The sequence below is a fragment of the Artemia franciscana genome, chromosome 1, assembly GCF_032884065.1.
Source record: "Artemia franciscana chromosome 1, ASM3288406v1, whole genome shotgun sequence".
Classification (NCBI taxonomy): Eukaryota; Metazoa; Arthropoda; class Branchiopoda; order Anostraca; family Artemiidae; genus Artemia; species Artemia franciscana.
The window spans coordinates 47,763,555-47,781,333 of NC_088863.1; the positions used below are offsets into that span (position 1 = coordinate 47,763,555).

Sequence of the window (17,779 nt, forward strand, 5' to 3'; positions counted from 1 at the left end):
TACGGCATTACACTCTATAGTCCCTACCGGCGGTGCTGATATCTTCTTCATGGCGCTTCAGCCAGGAAGTGCAATGAGGGGTTGAGGGTCAGCCATCTGGTGCTTTTGCACACCCTTCCTGTTTACCTTCCCTAGACTTTTCAAGTTACCTATTTAGAACAGGGCCGACTCTTGCTGAGCTTACAGAGTCACACCACTGACCCCTGTTCCAAAACCAAATAGATGAGTCCTATGGTAAGCTAATAGAGTTAGTTAGATCCATACCAAGGCGTGATCTTCTGAAAACGCAGGCGATTTTAACACCCATATCGGTAGCTGTGATGCCGACTATAAAAGAGCTGTAGGAAAACTTGGATTCAATGATAGATCCGAGCGAGTGAGAAACGCTTGCAGTTTGTTTAGCTTCATAACCTGGTCACAGTCAATAGCCTGTCTAAGCACAAACTGTTCCGCAGGATAACCTGGATATCCAGAAAAGGAGGGGCACTATCTCAACTCAACTAAATTCTAATATCTGGGCATTGGAGAAGGTCTATCATGATTTGTGGAGCCTTTAGAGGCACTGAAACTGACTGTAAAAGCGGGTCTGGCCACACACAAGTGAGGTCTATCCCATCTCTCAAACTAACAATGCGAAAAAGAGCTATTCTCTTCCAAAGGTGCGATATAGGACACCTCAAAGTCAAGAAAATCTGGAACAATTCTCCTTAATGATTTCTAATCGGTTCAGCATCTTGACTCTTGAAGACTGCGATGGGTCAACGAGCAATACTGAAGCCAAATAGGAGTCAATCGAAGAAAATATAAAAGAGGCTGCCGAAAAGATCCTTGGAAGAAGGAAACCAAAACACAGATACTGGATCTCTGATGAGACCATCAAACTGGCATCAAATAAGCAGCGACTAGGCAACAATAAAACAACATTTGAGTTCGAGGACCACAGGAAGCATTGCAATAATTCAGTTCGCCAAGACAGCCAAAGACATTGGTTTCAAATGACGATGAATATGGATGAATATAGTTTTACTAACTTCTCAAAGTTGCCTCTGGTGAAAATAATGAACACACGACTTCGATAAAAAGCAATGATAGTATCCTTCTCACAAGTAAGTACGATATTAAAGAAAGATGGATGTCTCATTCTTAAAATTTATCTAATTCTAAGACATCCGCAGCAACCCTCCTATCCCAGCCCACCAAATCCAGCAAAATTTCTCCAAATAGCAGTAGCTTTCTTTATATGCCTGCTAGGGAAGATGGAACAGCATGACCCCTATGCTAATGTCAATATTGGGCCACCAGCTCTGAAAAAGATCCAAGCAGCCACCAGGAAACTCTGAACTCACAAAGCTCCAGGAATTGATTCGATCCCAGCGGGAAGTCTTCAAAGATTTCATGATCTTTTCAATGCGATTTGAACGCAAGAATTATTCTCCCAGAAAAAGCTGGACTCAGTTACCATCCCTGTATTCAAAAAGAGTGAAAGAACTGAATGCAAAAACTATCGTCGCATATACCTCACTGACATAACTGCGAAGATCTTTGCTAACATTCTCCTGATTCCCTTCAGATCTATAAAAAAAAACTCAACAAGAGGACCTAATTAAACTGGATTCAGAGTAAGCATAGGATGCATCGACGTTGCACTTTACGCAAAAACAGATCCTTGAACATAGGACCAAACATCAGCAAAAAACAACAGCAGTTTTCATCAATTTTTTTTTACCACATTTAACTTTCTCCTGATTCCCTTCAGATCTACAAAAAAAAATGTCAAAAAGAGGACCCAATTAAACTGGATTCAGAGTAAGCATAGGATGCATCGATATGCACTTTACGCAAAAACAGATCCTTGAACATAGGACCAAACATCAGCAAAAAACAACAGCAGTGTTCATCAATTTTTTTTACCACATTCGACTCAGCTGTCTCTTGTGGAGCTTTGATGGCAATGGTGGAAGATGGAGTACCACCCAAGGTCGTTCACCTCATCCAGGCATACCACAAACACACACGAGCGTGCATTTAAGTCAACAGGAGGTTCTCTCCAGGTTTGATATTGAAGTCGGTGAGAGACAAGGTTATATCCTATTTCCAGAGCTTTTAAACTATGTAATGGACTAGATTTTGAGGAATTCATGCAAGGCTGCGGTGAAAGGAATTAATGTAAGCCAGGGTTTCAACGTCAGCGATTTGTACTACGTGGGTAATATCTTGCTGCTGACCAGTTCTTTCCTGGAAATGCAGGATGTGCTCCACAGAGTATCTGTAGCAGCTACTCCCGTGGGATTGATGTTCAGTATTGGGAAGAAAAAAGCGGTGACTAACACAATTCTTACTCACCACTAATACTATCACTGCCCAAATTGAGTCAGTTGACAATTTAAATACCTAGGCTCAATCGTAGACATTAACGGTGGATACAGTAATGAATATGAGCAGTCATATTCCATATGCCACATATGAAAATTCTCCCCCGACTTTTCACAACTGCTTGGACGGCTATGGAAAGGAGGGGACATGTATTAAGACTAACAGCCAAATATACGAATCCCTTGTTAGCTCCGTCATATTATACGAATGCAAAAAATGGCAAAATTTTTTTTTTTTGAAATTAAGACTCTTAATTCGTTCGGCCAAAGGTGCATAAGGCACATGCTCGGATTGAATCTACGCGACCAAATCTCAAATGAAGCAGTAAGGCAACGTTGCGGACAGAAGTTTGACCTGGAAGTCATAATTCGTACCACCTCGTACTCTCCTTACTCAGCAATGTGTGTCGCAGACCTGATAACTCCTTAGCAGAAAAAAAGGCTTGGAGGCCATTCTAAATCCGGGTGAGTACCATCAAATCTGACTTCGAGCCAATTGGTGGGTTCAGACGACACGACCACTGACGGGACTCCTCCTGGCTTAAAATCGTTGCTACCTCTTTGCTTGAAGTCACTGCCTAGAGCCAGAGAGAGCTGCAAAGCTTGTGTTCTGATTCAATCATAAGTGAGCATATTAAATGAGCCCAGATTTGTGAAAAATTTTAAGTCTGGACAAAACCCATTTTGATTATATATAAGAATAAAACCTATGGATGTTTTCTGTCATATTGGATACGTCTTAAATAATAAACATACACAGTGAATCAGCAGCTCGATAAATGGCAGTCAGTACATGTATTTGTTATAAAAAATTTTGCAGTCTTATAGTGTTTTCAGATACTCGTTTCAGCAGGCCATCACTGTTACACCTATAGGTCTTACGTGATGTTTTCAAATTTCTTAAATAACTGTTAAACCTCGTCCAGAGAGCTAAATTCAAGAGGGTGGAGGGATTCGAGATGTCTAGGTCTGCAAATAATGAAAGAAAAGTTACAAATTAAAAATTTGTTCGTGTTTGGCTAATCTACTACTACTACTACTATTAACACCAAAGCACCAAGCCACCCGAGGCCAAAACAGCTACGCATGCTTCTCCTCCATCCCAAACTATTTAAAACCTCCCTTTTTACACCCTCCCAGGAAGTTCCCATTTCCTTTAAATTTTTCTTTATGACGTCTTCCCACCCCAGACAAGGACGACCTGCTTTCCATTTAGCATTAGAAAGTTAGCCTAAAAAGACATTCTACGGCAATATGTTATCCTTGATCCGCACAACGTGCCCTAGCCATCTCAAACTTTCTTTCATTATAGCCCTGGAAAGCAAGATTGATCCAAATTTTTCGTAAAGCCTACAGTTTAAAAAACGGTCAGTCAGCCGGGTACCCAGAACAATCCCTAGGCAATTTCTTTGGAAAACATCTAGCAAATCTTCATCCGTTTTTTGGAGCGCCTATGCTTCAGAGGCATATTTGACCACTGTCATCACTGTAGCTTCTAATATTCTAATTTTGGTTTGCAGACTAATCCTCCTATTTTTTCAAACTTTTTGTAAATATAAAAAAAAAAAAAAAAAAAAAAAAAAAAACACCCTGAGCCTTGGCTATTCCACTTTTAACATCTTCACTGCTTCCACTGTCTTTACTATTAATAACACTAAGCTAAGCGAAGCTGCCCGCCTGATCAATCTTTTCGTTGCCCTGCCTCACGTTTTCATCTTCACTTATTCCTAACCTTAGTGACTTAGCCTTCTTAACATTAATTTTCAAACCTATTCTAGCACCCTGAACTTGCTAAACCTCGAGGAGTTCATTCATTTTGCTTAAACTTTCATCTAGGATGTTTAAGTCATTAGCATAATCTAAGTCCAGGAGAGTTTTTCCTCCCCATTTTATTCCGTGGCCTCCTCTTGTCTTTCCTCTGCTCCTTAAGACAAAGTCCATCAAAATGATCCATATAAAGGGGGATAGAAGACAACCCTGCTTAACCCCTTATTTAACAATGAACCAGCTGCTAACCTAATTTCCTACCTTAACCGCAGCAGTGTTATTCTCGTACATAGCGTTAATTACTATAATTTATTTGTCTAGTATACCATACAAGGGTACTTTGCTAAAGCTCTTCTATCAACAAAATCAAACGCGTGCTCATAATCTATAAAACTGAGGACCAAAGGTGTTTGACAACTCAGGCACTTCTCAATTATTAATCTAAGAGTGAAAAATTTGGTCGACACATCCTCTACGGCTCCGTTCCTATCTTTAACAGGGACAAGTCCAGATTGACTACTTCCTCTCAATTTATTAACATGTCAGTAAGATTTTTTACTATTATGCCGTCTAGCTGCATCTTCCACATCCTCACAATTTTATCCATGGCCTTCACTTCACACCTCCTTAGTTCATATTTTAATGCTTTCTCCACTTTGTTTACATTCCTTTTGTTTTCATATAATCTATCACTCAGATAATTCTTGCATAAACCCCTTCTACTCTCTATTAAACATAAAGCTTTTTCACTAATATTCCTAGCTGCGGTACTAACCTTTTTCCCTAAGACACCATCAGCATTTTCATACATTGTTTTTCAAAAATTATTCCAACCATCTTCTACATTGTCAAATTTTGAACTCCCAGGTTCAAAAGTATTCAAATGTTCCTGGAGAGTTTCTCTTAAATTCTCATCTTGAAATGACTTGGAGTCTACCAACATCATAACTTTCCAGGAGGTAGTTACCCTTCCAAAATTTGAGCTTTAAATTAACCCTAGACACTACTAAACGGTGATCTTTACTTTTAACATCAATAGCTCCACTCCTGTATACCCTAGCATCTTGTATTGATCCTGCTAGTCTTCAGTTTACTATAACATAATCAATAAGGTGTGTTGTCTTAGTATCACCTGAATACCAAGTTAACTTAAAGGTCATTTTATGACCAAACATCGTATTCGTTATAACTAGATTGTTATACCTACGCAATTGCAGAAGTCTCTAACCATTACTTTTTCTTTTCCTACGCCAAAGTTACCTTGGCTAGGATCCCATCTATCCCTATTTCTACCGACCTGCACGTAAAAATCTCCTAGTAAAAACATAATATTTCTACCTGGGACCCTGTCTATTTGCTTCGGTAACTGTAAGTAAAATTCATCTGAGTCACTAGTATCTCCGTTAATCGATTCTACAGGGTCACATACTACTATAACTGATACCTTGAACTCTTTAGTCATAAAATGAGCAATCAGTATTCAATTATTAATAACTTCCCAGTCCAAACAAGACTTGGTAGCTTCTTGATTCATCATGAGCCCTACTCCCTGTATATGTACCCCATCCTACCTGCCTGAGTAAACAAATTCTATATCACTTAATTTCATGCTTCCTTCCCTGGTATATGAGTTTCTGAAACTCCTATTAAGTCCAGGTCGCAACGTCTGAACTGGTCAGTCAAAATGCCGATACGATCGTTATTTTTTTACTTCGTAACATTCCAAGTTCTAATTTTCATGTTCTTTAAATCATTGAAATTATTTTGGCCTCAGGAAAAGCAATGATCCTGGATACCACTGCAGGACGGTGATCACATATATTCTCAAATCCACACCGAAGTGCTTAAGCTAGCTTAGAACCGGACAGTAAGAAGTCACTGGGGCCTCCAGTATGAATGAAGGCATTGTGCAATCCTGGGCCCATCTTGATCACAATATTGTTTTCAGCATTTGGCGATACTCTTCTATCAACAAGAGTCTAAATCCTGCACAGACAGTCTCAAGCCTATTACCTCCAACTCATTATATATCCACACCTACAAATATAATGCTACTACGGGGAGGCAGCCCATAGTATAGAAATCCAAAAATCAGAATCCCATGCGAATGGTGTGTCGTTTACTAGGCTATGATTTCCTCGAGGGGCACTACTCCTCAAGTGGAAATAGAGTTGACCACAGGATCCCCAGTCTTGCAGGTACCATAAATCCGAGGCAGCCCTTCGCAGAGGTCGTTGTCCATAGATCGGGATATTACGCCCTGTCGCAGTTGTCCTCCTATAGAGGATCCTCCCACAATGGTGTTCAGCGTCACCATGCAATTTAACTCATTACTGGAAGAAGGTTTGTAACTCATTGGACATGTGGACACGCCGGTGAGCCCTTTTGAGTGTACATTTGATGGGCCCTCTTCCTCCTCCCCCTGTATATATGGCCGCAGGCAAGGGTGCCCCAATTTCTATTATGTACCCCCAGGAATAAGGTCCCCCCTTTGTCCGTGTCTCCTATGGAGGTTGTCAAATTTTTATTGACCATTTTTATGCTTGATTGATATTTTCAACTTTTCAACTATTTTCTGGTTGTGGCTATAGGAACTTTAGCGTGGCCAAAACCAGCGATGCAGGAGCAGTTTGCAAAGCTGGTTGGCCTTTTGGGGGCTTTATCTGTAATTGGCTGTTGTAGAATCATTAGTTTTCTCGGTTCTTTTGAAGATCATTTGTTACATATAAGTAATACTGAATGCAAAGTTAAATAAATATTAAATTGGCTGATTACAAATAAGTTGTTTTTACACATCTAACAAACTCTGGTTTAGAAAAAGAGAATTATACACGAAATAATACGGGAAAGAAGGTGACATTCTTTCCCATGAAGCTGACAGAAGATAAACAAAGCAAAAACAAGAATTTTTTTTATTTTATCGTTTATGAATTCAACCTGAACAAAGAATATTTTGTTGGAATTCGCAGACTCAATAATTGTATGACAAGATGTGCTTTAAAAATTATTCACGGACTTATTTAGAGAGAATACCGACAACAAACAAAATGTTAATGTAACACATATAGCAATTCTTTTACAAGAACAAGCATCAAAAATCAGTGGGGTATCATTAAATGGTCGTAATTCCCATTAGTCTCGAAATTAGTCTGAAATTAGTCTGAAATTAGTCTCCCATTAGTCTGAACAAAGAATATTTTGTTGGAATTCGCAGACTCAATAATTGTATGACAAGATGTGCTTTAAAAATTATTCACGGACTTATTTAGAGAGAATACCGACAACAAACAAAATGTTAATGTAACACATATAGCAATTCTTTTACAAGAACAAGCATCAAAAATCAGTGGGGTATCATTAAATGGTCGTAATTCCCATTAGTCTCGAAACAAGCATAAAACGCAGTTTCATCGGGGATCAAACTGTTGTTTTAGACGCGGTTCGAAGCATTCTGCAAGTACGACTAACAAATTTATGAGAATGAAGAAACAGATGGCGTTCTATATACTTCATCTTGCATCACTTTGCACCAATTTGCAGACTCCTTTTCCATAAAATTATCTTAACTGTTTAAACGACTTTCACAATTAATTCATGCAATCAAACATAAATTTTACTAGCTAAACATAATTATTACCTATAGTAGTAGTAGACAGATATCTATCCTTCAATATATTTGAGTTCTCTCGTAGTTATTTGCCAAAAATAAAACACTTAATCTTCATAGTTTTCAATTACTGAAAATAGTGACTATATAAGGGGAGTAGCTAAAATTAATCCGCCAGCGGCACGTATCTTTCCGAGACGAAAACTGAGAGGTTTCCGAAATTGCAAATGCTCAATTAAACATTATTATTCTGACCTTCAAATAACGTCTTTAAAATTGAATGAAGGTTTCCAAAACTGAAGTCTAACTCCCTTTTGGCACTGCAAAAGTTTAAAAAAGAAAAGATAATCAGCCATTTTTATTTTAAAATAACCAATATTTTTCGTTTGAAAAATTAAATAGAGACTAAACATCTTAACGTTCACTTACGGTGCAGTGGCTAGAAAATTGTCACTTACGGTGCAGTGGCTAGAAAACTTGTCTAGGGCTAATTCTAGAGAGGTTCCAAAATAGAGTACATTTAAAGGAAACATTGTCGTACAAATATGTTAAATAAATCTTCCTGATCTCTGCTAAATGTTTGGTGCATCGTTTCTATAATCATGTTTAACATACATGCTAATACGTCTGACCTTTTGTGGGAGGGATTGGAAAAGAAAGGAAAAAGAAAGAATGAACCTAAAAAAAATACTCACTGATATTTAAGAAGTCTGATCTATTGCAGCAACTATATTTATTTAGAATCAGGGAAGCATGATCTGAAATCTAGTGGACAAGGGAAGAAAAAACGGAGTTTTCCGTCCAAGACATTTTTCTCTAGCAAAATAAATTTTTCTCAGACTCTAGAGCTTAACCCTTTCACAGTCTATGATTCCATTGGAGATCACTATCTTTGCTGCAGCATAAATGCCATCTAGTTGTAAGAAATTGAATCGAAAATTATACCACCAGATGGTGGGCGCCAACCTGATAAGACGCACGGTACGGACATGTGTTGGGTTTTACCTGTGTCATATCAGTTCTTGGTTTGGTAATTGAAGGAACTCTTGAAGGTAATCAAAATAAAAAAAAATGTATTTTCTTTTATCGGAATAATACAGTTACAGGAAAAAATTGGGCAGATAACGAATGATTAGGGATATCAATTACGACGGCTTAGTTGAGGTGGGGAATCTCTTGTACACCGTTAGGGCCACTCATTTGTCTTGATTTCATAAGGCATCAATCGGCCATGAAGGTGAAAATAACGTTATTTTTTAAGTTAATAGTTGGTTTTGTTTGGCGGGTGTTATTATTTTGTTAGTATGTTTTTGATTTTTTCTTTTTAACTTTAGAGTATTGTGTAGCTTTATAGTTGTGTTATCTAGTTAGTGACTTATAGTGATTATTTTTCAAAAAACCAGTCATTTTTTCCCGATTCTGGTAACCTTTAATTGTACAGTGCATAAAATTAAGCGAAATAGATTAGCCTTGAATCTAATTATAGGATAAGGGATATTTTCAATTCAATTTATTTCTGACCCGTCAACAAAACAAAAGAAGGTTTGTAGCCTTAGTGACAGAGACAAAAAAAAAAAATAAAAAGAGGAAATAAACAACCAACGAAAAGAGGGATTACAATCAACAAACACAAACATAGCTACATGGTATACGAAGAGGGAAGACCACTGGTGGTTGAGTTTTCTAGCGGGGGATTTGGAATCTTCGATTTTTCTATCAATAATGTTTGCAGGCAGAACCAATTTAAATTTTTGTACAAGAGAAGAATTACTGGCACAAGGAGGCGGATGCAGCGGATACTTGGCAAATTTAAAATAGATTTGGTTAATATTTTCTTTACTTGAAGAAGAAAAAGATTTCCAAATGGGGGACATAGCAAGAAGATGGGGCACAGTTAGACTGTTGTAAAGTTTGGAAAGGTGAAACCGACTAAGATCTGGGATATTAGATGCAAGCGAAGCATATGTAATTCGAATCTTTTTAGCAAGGTTTTGAATTACAAGCTTAATGGTTTCTTTAATACTTTTTCCAATGGGTATACCAAGATAAATAAGGCTATCAGAAAGCGGAATAGATGTTTCAGAAAGTTCAAGTTGTATGTCAGAGTTACCCTTAAGGTTGAAAGCAATTGCTCCAGTTTCATCAACATTAAAATTCAGACCGATTTGCTGATATTGATGAATAAGGCTATCAGGGTTTATAAACCAAGATAAATAAGGCTATCAGAAAGCGGAATAGATGTTTCAGAAAGTTCAAGTTGTATGTCAGAGTTACCCTTAAGATTGAAAGCAATTGCTCCAGTTTCATCAACATTAAAATTCAGACCGATTTGCTTATATTGATGCTGGAGTTGAGAAAAGTTCTCTTATTTCCCAAAAAGGTGCGACTTAGATTCAAAATATCATCAGCGTAGGTAAATAAAGAAACATCGATTCCACCATAAATACACGTGCAATCGACAGAGCATTGAGCAGCAGAAACTGAGTTATTACAAAGAGCAGAGGAAGTTAAACTACCTGTCTGACACCCTTAAATATCAAACAGTTCGTGGTAACAAACTGTAGTAAGGAGCGACCCGGCTCAATAGTAACCAAAACTCTAAAAAATGGAATTTTGATACCAATACCTACATCAAAAGAATTGCATTTTAATGCTGATTTTAAATATATAAGTTTCATCAAGTTTAGTCTTACCCATCAAAAGTTACGAACCTGAGAAAATTTGCGTTATTTTAGAAAATAGGGGGAAACGCCCCCTAGAAGTCATAGAATCTTAACGAAAATCACACCATCAGATTCAGCGTATCAGAGAACCCTCCTGTACAAGTTTCAAGCTCCTATCTAAAAAAATGTGGAATTTTGTATTTTTTGCCAGAAGGCAGATCACGGATGCGTGTTTATTTGTTTTTTTTTTTTTTTTTTTTTTTTTTTTTTTTTTTTTTTTTTTTTTTTTTTTTTTTTTTTTTTTCAGGGGTGATCGTATCGACCCAGTTGTCCTAAAATGTTGCAAGAGTGCTCATTCTAACGGAAATGAAAAGTTCTAGTGCCCTTTTTAAGTGACCAAAAAATTGGAGGGCACCTAGGCCCCCTCCCACGCTAATTATTTTACCAAGGTCAACGGATCAAAATTCTGAGATAGCCATTTTATTCAGCATAGTCGAAAAACCTTATAACTATGTCTTTGGGGACGACTTACTCCCTCACAGTCCCCGTGGGAGGGGCAACAAGTTACAAACTTTGACCAGTGCTTACATATAGCAATGGTTATTGGGAAGTGTACAGGCGTTTTCAGGAGGATTTTTTTGGTTGGGGGAGGGGTTGAGAAAAGGGGGATATGCTGGGGGAACTTTCCATCAATAGTTCGTCATGGGGGAAGAAAATCTCCATGAAGGGAGCGCAGTATTTACTAGCATTATTTAAAAAAACAATGAAAAAATAAATATAAAAAAGTTCTTTCAGCTGGAAGTAAGGAGCAGCATTAAAACTTAAAACAAACAGAAATTGTTACCCATTTGAGGGGCTCACCTCCTCCTAATACCTCGCTCTTTACGCTAAAGTATTTTTAGTAATTTCAACTATTTATTCTATGGCTCTTGTGAAACTGGGGTCATTCTTAATGAATTGGGACAAAATTTAAGCTTTAGTGTAAAGAGCGAGGATCTGACAAGGGGGCGAACCCCCTCATATATGTAATAAAAATATGAGAATACAGAAGTTCTTTATGTAAGCTAATTTATAAGTTACGTAAATCTTTTACAAATAAAAATATTCGTAAAAAATTAAAAATTCTAGTTGCCTTTTTAATTAACCAAAAAATTACTACTACTACTACTACTACTACTAATAACTCACTGCAGCACCAAGCCGCCTGAGACCAACACAGCTACGCACGCTCCTCCTCCAACCTAATCTATTTAAAGCCTCCCTCTTTACACCCTCCCAGGAAGTTCCCATTTCCTTTAAATCCTTATTTATGACATCCTCCCAACCCAGACAAGGACGACCTGCTTTCCGTGTAGCCCCAGACGGTTGGCCAAAAAGGACAATCTTCGGTAATCTGTCATCCTTCATCCGTAGAACGTGGCCTAGCCATCTCAACCTTTCTTTCATTATAGCCCCAGAAAGCGGGATTGAACCACACTTTTCGTACAACCTACTGTTTGAAATACGGTCAGTCAGCCGGGTACCCAGAACAATCCGTAGGCAATTTCTCTGGAAAACATCTAGTAAATTTTCATCTGCTTTTCGGAGTGTCCATGCTTCAGAGCCATATTTGACCACTGTCATCACTGTAGCTTCCAATATTCTAATCTTGGTTTGTAGGCTTATCTTTCTATTCTTCCAAACTTTTTTTAACTGTGAAAAAACACCCTGAGCTTTAGCTATTCTACTTTTAACATCTTCACTGCTCCCACCATCTTTACTAATAATACTACCAAGGTAACTGAAGCTCCCAACCTGATCAATCTTTTCGTTACCTAAGGTCACCTGTTCATCTTCACTTATTCCTAACCTTAGTGACTTAGTCTTCTTAACATTAATTTTCAAGCCTATTTTAGCACCCTGAACTCGTAAAACCTCTAAAAATTCATTCATTTTGCTCACACGTTTCATCTAATATGCTTAAATCATCAGCATAATCTAAGTCCAGGAGCGTTCTTCCTCCCCATTTGATTCCATGGTCTCCAATTGCCTTTCCTGTGCTCCTTAAGACGAAGTCCATCAAAATGATCCATATAAAGGGGGATAGAACACAACCCTGCTTAACTCCTGATTTAATACAAAACCAGTTGCTAACCTCATTTCCTACCTTAACCGCAGCAGTATTATTCTCGTACATAGCGCAAATCACTTTAATGTATTTTTCTGGTATACCATATAACGATAAGACCTTTGTTAACGCTGTTCTATCAACAGAATCGAAAGCTTGCTCATAATCGATAAAACTAAGGACCAAAGGTGTTTGACAACGAAGGGACTTCTCAATTATTAACCTAAGAGTGAAAACATGGTCGACACATCCTCTACCTTTTCTAAAACCGCATTGTTCTTCCCTTAAAACTTTGTCTACAGCATGTCTCAGTCTAAAAAGTATCATATTACTCAGTAATTTGCTACCTACAGAGACCAGACTAATGCCTCGATAATTCCGACATTCACTCTTGTCACCTTTCTTATACAGTGGTTTAATTAAGGTTTTCCTAAAATCATTGGGTACTTCCCCTTTTTCAAAAATCATGTTCATAATCTTCAGTAGCTTATTCCTAACCTCAGAGCCACCATATTTAAGGAACTCATTAATCATACTATCAGCACCTGGGGCCTTATTATTTTTTAATCCTTCTAGTACTGTCGCTAATTCTTCCTCACTAAACAAATCTTCCTTCACATCCAAGGTATCACAAACTTTTTCATTTTCATCTATATCTTTTCCTGCAACTGTATCTCGGTTTAGCACATTCTCAAAATGTTCCACCCATCTTTCTTTAACTTTTTCCTTATCACTAATTGTGACCCCATTTCTATCTTTAACTGGGACTAGTCCGGATCGGCTACTCCCTTTCAATTTATTAACATGCCAGTATAATATTTTACTATTATGCCGTCTAGCCGCATCTTCCAGATCCTCAGCAATTTTATCCATCGCCTCCATTTCACATCTCCTTAGTTCATATTTTAATGCTTTCTCCACTTTCTTTACATTCCTTTTGTTTTCATACGACCTATCGCTCAGATAATTCTTATACAAACCCCTTCTACTCTCTATTAAACCTAAAGCTTTTTCACTAATATTCCTAGTTGCTGTCTTAGCACTCTTCCCTAGGACACCATCAGCAACTTCACAAATTGTTTTTCTGAAATTATTCCATCCATCTTCCACATTGTCAAATTTTAAACCCTCAAGTTTAGTACTCAACTGTTCCTGGAATTTTTTTCTCAAATTTTCATCCTGAAGTCTACCAACATCATAACTTCCCGGGAGGGAGTTACTCTTCCGAAATTTCAGCTTTAAATTAACCTTAGACACTACTAGATGGTGATATTTACTTTTAACATCAATAACGGCACTCCTATACACCCTAGTATCTTGTATTGATCCTGCTAGTCTTCTGTTTACAATAACATAATCAATAAGGTTTGCTGTCTTACCATCACGTGAATACCATGTCAACTTATGGGCCATTTTGTGACCAAACACCGTATTGGTTATAACTAGGTTGTTATACCTACAAAATTGCAAAAGCCTATAGCCATTACTGTTTTCTTTTCCTACACCAAAATTACCTAGGCTAGGATACCATCTATCCCTATTTCTACCAACCTGGGCATTAAAATCTCCTAGCAAAAACACCATATTTCTACCTGGTACCCTGTCTATTTGCTCCTGTAACTGTAAGTAAAATTCATCTGAGTCACTAGTATCTCCATCAGTTGGTTCAATGGGGGCATATACTACTATAACTGATACCCTAAACTTTTTAGTCATAAAATGAGCAATTAGTATTCTATTATTAATACCTTCCCAGCCTAAACAAGACTTAGCAGCTTCCTTATTCATCATGAGCCCTACTCCCTGTCTATGTACCCCATCCTTCCTTCCTGAGTAAACAAATTCTATGTCACCTAATTTCATGCTTCCTACCCCTGGGATATGAGTTTCTGAAACTCCTAATAAATCCAGTTCAAACCGTCTGAATTCGTCAGTCAAAATGTCGATGCGATAGTCATTTTTTAACGTCGTAACATTCCAAGTTCCAATTTTCATGTTCTTTAAATCTTTGAAATTATTTTGGCCTCAAGAAAAGCAGTGATCCCGGATACCAGTGCAGGATGGGGACCAACATATCTTCTCAAGTCTACACCGAAGCGCTTAAGCCGGCTTAGAACCGGACAGCAAGAAGTCCCTGGGACCTCCAGTAAGTTGGAGGCTTTGTGCAATCCTGGGCCCATCTTGGTCACAACATGGTTTTCAGCACTTGGCGATGCTCTTCTATCAACAAGAGTCGAAATCCTGCACAGACAGTCCCAAGCCTATTACCTCCGACTCATTATATATTCATGCCTACAAATATTATGCTACTACGGGGAGGCAGCCCATAGTAGATAAATTAGCTAGGAAGAGGTTTTTCAGCCCGAAAACGCCCATCAAAACAAACCAAGCCCAGAAAATTATCCAATAATCAGAATCCCGTACGAGTGCTGTGTTGTTTACTAGGCTATAATTTCCTCGAGGGGCGCCACTCCTCAAGTGGGAAAAATTGACCGCAAGTTTCCCAGTCTTGCAGGTACCCCGAAAGGGTCGAGGCAGCCCTTTACAGGCAATTTTTTGGTTGCCCTCCAACCAAAAAATTGGAGGGCAACTAGGCTTCCTCCCCCGCTCTTTTTTTCTCAAAATCATTCGACCAAAATTATGGGAAAGCCATTTAGCCAAAAAAAAAAAATGCAAATTTTGTTTTAATTATTCCTCTGCGGAGAGCCAAAATCAAAACGTCCAGAAATTAAATAAAAAAAACAAGTTTTTTTAACTGAAAGTAAGGAGCGACATTAAAACTTAAAATGGCCAGAAATTACTTCGTATATGAAAGAGGCTGCTTCCTCATCAACGCCCCGCTCTTTACGCTAAAGTTTTTTACTGTTTTAAAAAGAAGAATTGAGAGAAAGAGTCAAACTTTAGCGTAAAGAGCGGGGCGTTGATGAGGAAGCAGCCTCTTTCATATACGAAGTAATTTCTGGTCATTTTAAGTTTTAATGTCGCTCCTTACTTTCAGTTAAAAAAACTTGTTTTTTTTATTTAATATTGAAAAGGTCCGAACCCCCTTTTATTTTAGATTTAAGATGACTATACATATAACAGAGAAAATTAATAATAGAAGGATCAATTCCTCTTTTTATAGCTTCTGACAAAATCTGGGCAAAAATACACGAATCGATTGCTCTAGCTATGTCAAGTGCGCAAAGAACAAGAAATCACCAGATCCTTCCACATCAGCTAGAGCATTAAAAAGGGCATAAAGAGCATGCTCCCGACTTAATTCTTTCTGGAAACCAAACTGATACGGAGGAGCATAACACTTACAAGAAATTGCACTGAGAATAATAGACTCAAAAATTTTGAACGAGATACACGAAACGGTTATAGGGCGGTATGATTGACAATCTTCAAGATCTCTTTTTCCCTTTTTGGGAATAGGAGTGATCTGGCTAATGCAAAACTGTTGTGGCACCACACCTGAAGAAATTGACATTTGAAACAACAGCCAGAGGTGAGGAATATGCATCGGCACTGTTTCTGTTTTCTGTTTCTGTTTCTGTTTTTTCTTGCCTTTTTCTGCCTGTTTCTGTTTCTGTTTTTACAAAAAACAGAACAGAAAACAGAAATAGGCTACCTGTTTTTGTTTGACCTGTTTCTGTTTCTGTTCTGTTTTTTTTTCATCTGTTTTTTTCCGTTTCTGTTTTTTTTTTATCTGTTTTCTGTTTTTTTTTTCTGTTTTTTTTTTTTTTCAAATGCCGCGCTATCTAGCGGGCATGATACCGAAACGCATGATACCTACCCGTACCTACCGTACCGAAAGGCATATCTAGCGGGCATGATACCATGATACCGTTGATTTTTGAATTTAAACAAAAAGGGAATACTTGTGGGAAAAGTCAAAGTCATGGCCAATTGTAGAAAAAGCTAAGACAGATTGTCCAATTAAGTGGGCAACCCAGTCAAGGTTAATTTTACCCCTTTGATTGCCGTTGTGACTGTCTCCCATTTATGCTGCACCTCTCCGTGCATGTATGTCCCTTGACAATGCCGAAATAGAGTCAACCTGTTGGAGGTTCTCCTTGCGGAACACACGCGGGTTGACTACGGGTTGACTACTTGAAAATTTTCCTCTCATGCATGTCACTCCACAATGCTCAACTAGAGTCAACCTCTCATGCTAATTCACGCCGGGGTAAATCTGAGCGAAAGAGAGAGATAGAGAAAGAGAGAGAAGCTTGAATGCTATACAGTGGACATGGGCTAGATGGGAACCCCATATGACAATGTCTCTACTGTTGGTATATGTGTAGCGGATGGCTATTACCGCTTGAGCAACGGTCTAACCATTGACGGCTTTAAGGATTCGTGCTTTAAGCGGCAAACATGGGCTCAATGAAATCCCATATAAAAGAGGAATATAGCGTTGGTATTTACTTAGAGCAATGGGTTACCGCTAGAACAGCGGCCCAACAAGCCACGGCTTGAAGGCATCCGTACTTTAAGCGGTGAACCTAGGCACCTTGATATGTGTGTAGCGGAGGGTTATTACCACTTGAGCAATGGTCTAACCATAGAGCGTTATAGAGCGTTGGTATTTGCTTAGAGCAATGGGTTACCGCTATAGCGACGGTCTAAATAGCCTCTAACTTAAGCGGTGGACATAAGCTAGATGGGATGACTCTGTGTCTGTCTGGTATATATTAGCAAGCAGCGGTCTAAGTAGCCTCGGCTTGAAAGCATCCGTGCTTTAAGCGGTGAATATAGTGTTGGTATATGCTTTGAGCAATGGTTTACCGCTAAAGCAACGGTCTAAGAGCAACAAGGGTAAATTGTCAATTATAAATGACATTTAAGCTTGAAAGGAATATAGCGTTGGTATCGCCCGATTGGACACATTTTATGACAAATTCCCCCCCCCCTAAAAATACGCTAGTGTGTTGAATTGCACGAAGTTGCTCATCTTTTGTACGTGACTAAAAGGATTTAACAAGAAGATGTTTTCTTTCCTATTAGAAATAGAAGAAGTAAGGAAAAACAGCTGTTAAAACAGCTGTTTCTTCTTTTTAAACAGCTGTTTTCTGTTTTTTCGAAAAACAGAACAGATTACAGAAACAGGTCACCTGTTTTTGTTTGACCTGTTTCTGTTTCTGTTCTGTTTTTTTTCTAACTGTTTTTTTCTGTTTCTGTTTTTCTCAAAAACAGAAACAGTGCCGATGCTTAGTGAGGAACAAGCACATCACTAGCATTTTGAAAATATTTAGCAGAGACCAGATCAACACCA

The 17,779-nt window shown here is 38.2% G+C and overlaps 1 protein-coding gene across 2 annotated transcripts in view; it reads right to left on the bottom strand.

The window, feature by feature from the left end:
- The window catches only part of LOC136030723 (histone deacetylase 4-like), a 283,933-nt gene that overhangs the window by 249,928 nt on the left and 16,226 nt on the right, over window positions 1–17,779 (bottom strand). The window lies entirely within an intron of this gene.